At 23.4% G+C, this 3,351-nt stretch overlaps 1 long non-coding RNA gene across 1 annotated transcript in view; it reads right to left on the bottom strand.

The window, feature by feature from the left end:
* Nucleotides 1-2,206: 2,206 nt before the first annotated feature.
* LOC122256441 (uncharacterized) overlaps nt 2,207-3,351 on the bottom strand; it is a 10,818-nt gene continuing 9,673 nt past the window's right edge. Inside the window, exon 2 of the long non-coding RNA XR_006223526.2 lies at nt 2,207-3,213. This is a non-coding gene — a long non-coding RNA (uncharacterized LOC122256441). The remainder of the gene's footprint in view (nt 3,214-3,351) is intronic.

The raw sequence follows: 3,351 nt of genomic DNA, 5'->3' as shown, positions 1-3,351 counted from the left end.
ATCATAGAATGCCTAACAAAAGATTAATTTCATATTAGAGCAAAAGCATAAAACTTATAACAGACAGAAAAGGGGAACTAAACAATAAAGAATAGAAAAATGGTTGTCACCAGTAAAATACCATAATGAAATATATGTGGCAATGCTTTTTCCTCAATGTTATACATATGCAAACAACACATCTTTGAATAACACAGACCAAGGGTGAAGACACCACTTCTAATGCTCTGCCAAAGGTTAAGCAGAGAGTAAAAGAAACAGATTATAAAACAGCAACTTTTCCAAATTTCAAGCTACTAATGCTCAGATTAATATAATTTGCAGTAATACTAATTACATAACTCTCATCTTGAATGTACATACTGCATAAGTCCTGCAAAGGGGGGTGGAAATCCCAGGCATAAAAATAGGGTCACTAAAATGTAGATAAAGATTTAGATGTAAATTCATGAATGATAAAAACACTCCACTGTGTTGATACAATGGGATAATCACTTGAATAATATGTAATCAACTCTGGTTGAGAATGTCAATCTTTTTTTCATATCTGTCAATGTATATTCTGCAATATTTAGACAGGAATGACATAATTTTCATTAAAATAAAGAGTGGAAAGGTGTTTGATTTGTTAAAAAATGAATGAGAATCATAAATCCTATAAATCTCATGATCATAGCAAGAATAATCTGAAATTTGAGAAAGTTAATAAAACATGATAACAAGAGAGCAAATTGTCACATAGAAACTTAAGACTTAAGAGCACCATAGACACTGAAAAGGCACAATGGCCGCCAATTAAATGCGTAAAATGTAAAATTAAAACTTCTTTCACCAAATCAAAATATAAAACAGAGCTGTGACCAATCTGAATATCATTAGATATATCTTAATTTTTTTCTTGATCAATGTACAAAAAGTTAACATATCTAAACAGCTACTAAAAGCCTGATAATGTTTTGCTATAATGAGATACAATTATCAGTATAACAAAAAAACTGTTTATGTTTTCAAGATTCAACATCTCAGATTATATGTATATATATATAATATAATATATATATATATATATATATATATATATATATATATATATATATATATATATATATATATATATATATACATATATACATATAATATATATATACATATATATATATATATATATATAATATATATATATATATAATATATATATATATATACATATATATACATATATATATATATATATATATATATTATATATATATATATATATATATATATAATATATATATATATATATATATATATTTTATATATAATATATATTTATTATATATATATTATATATATTTATATATATATATATATATATATATATTTATATATATATATATATATATATATATATACATATGTATATATATGTATTAATAAAAGTAAAAAAAAGAGAAAAAAAAGAAAGAAAGAAAAAAAATATATATATATGTTGTTTTAGTACATGGCTACAACTTGGATCAAGAATTCAGAATGGTGTACATGAAATAAAAATAACTATATCAAATAAAAGTGCCAAATGAAAGAAAAAAAAAATATGATCATATATATGCATGTGTTTATAAATACATATATATATATATATATATATATATATATATATATATATATATATATATATATATATATATATATATATAAATATATATATATATATATTTATATATATACAATATATATATATATATATATATATATATATAATATATATATATATATATATATACAATATATATATATATATATATATATATATACATATATATATGTATATATAATATATATAATATATAATATATATATATATACATATATATATATATATATATATATATATATATATATATATATATATATATATATATAAAGAAGCTTAATTAAAGAAAATAAAAAGCTATCAAACAAACATATTAGTTTAAAAATTTACACAATTTTTAGTAGTCAAACTGCCTGCACTTCTCATTTAGCATCACCTCACTAGACAGCTTCAAGAAATATGCAGACATCCACAAAAAGTTGTCTTTTTAGGCTGGCTTGTATCAAGAGCTTAAACTACTAAACTATTGGATAAGCTGCCTTAGGGGCTCCCAGAAACATATTGAAGGATTTGGACCAATGGTAGTTTCCAGGAACAACTACAAAACACCAAAGAACAGAAAAATACTTGTACACCTCACCTGACTGTATTTTATGTTAATAACAATTAATAACAGATATGTTGTGATTCAAACAAGTACTATCAACTTTAGAACAAGTAAAGTATTATCTAAGAATTGGTTATTCTATAAAATATAATTCATATAGATCAAGCACTACATATCTAACAAGATAAAAAGTATAATATTGAGAGCAAAACATAGGCAGAACAACAAAAAAAGGATAATGAAAAATGTCATATGTACACATATGGACAAAGAATAAAATGGACAGAAAACAGTAAATATACACAGAAAGATCATAAAACCGAAAAATAGATATGCAATCCAAGTGAAATGAATCACCTACATATAAGTTGTACAAAGCAAGTTGTGAGTAAACTGAAGTAAAGTTACATAATTTAGATGACATGGAAGATAAAATTACAGTCAGTTATTTGAAATATCTCAACATTTACTCTGCGAAAATAAAGCCTTTGTTATCCATTATTGGAGTAAAATCATAAAACATGAGAATGTTTTGCATAAAAAAAAAATTATTACTATATTCTCTATTGCAATGTACTAATAGGATGTTAGATATTTTCAGAAGATTATGGATGGCAAATACAGATGTTACATCAAAAAGGATGAACATGTAAAACAAGTTCTAGTTATCATACCTAATAAAGTGTAAGATTGAAATGAAAAAAAGAGAAATAAAGATAGCTTGAGGAAGATAATTACATCAATAATATAGAAACCAAAACAAAAATTAAATTAAAACTAAAAATGAAAAATCATAAATAAAACACAACAAAAAGAAAACACATTATAAAGAAATTCCTTTTCATGAAAAAAAAAACTAAACAAAAAATATTAGAAATGATATGCATATGACTCCCTCAAATCATTCTCAGAAAACAGAACTGGAAAATCGTTCAAGTTCAGTTGTTGTAATAGATTCCTTCGGCGACATTCTTGGGCGTATCACTTCCTATTCTCCCTGAAGCGCAAAAGGCAGGCGGGACAGCCACTGAAAAGAAAATGAGAAAGAATAAGATTAAGAAATTATAACAAGGTAAATGGAAAATGTCAGTAAGATATTTGGGATAAGGCTGAGGATTCTGTGTGATTCAGTAAAGCAATATTGATAATATCTGTTCTTTGTCAA

Source organism: Penaeus japonicus, unplaced genomic scaffold (genome assembly GCF_977035675.1).
Source record: "Penaeus japonicus unplaced genomic scaffold, GWHDUDI00000001_assembly GWHDUDI00000027, whole genome shotgun sequence".
NCBI classification, from domain to species: domain Eukaryota; kingdom Metazoa; phylum Arthropoda; class Malacostraca; order Decapoda; family Penaeidae; genus Penaeus; species Penaeus japonicus.
The sequence above is the reverse complement of the archived record's forward strand: the minus strand, read 5'-3'. Positions and strand labels throughout refer to the sequence as shown.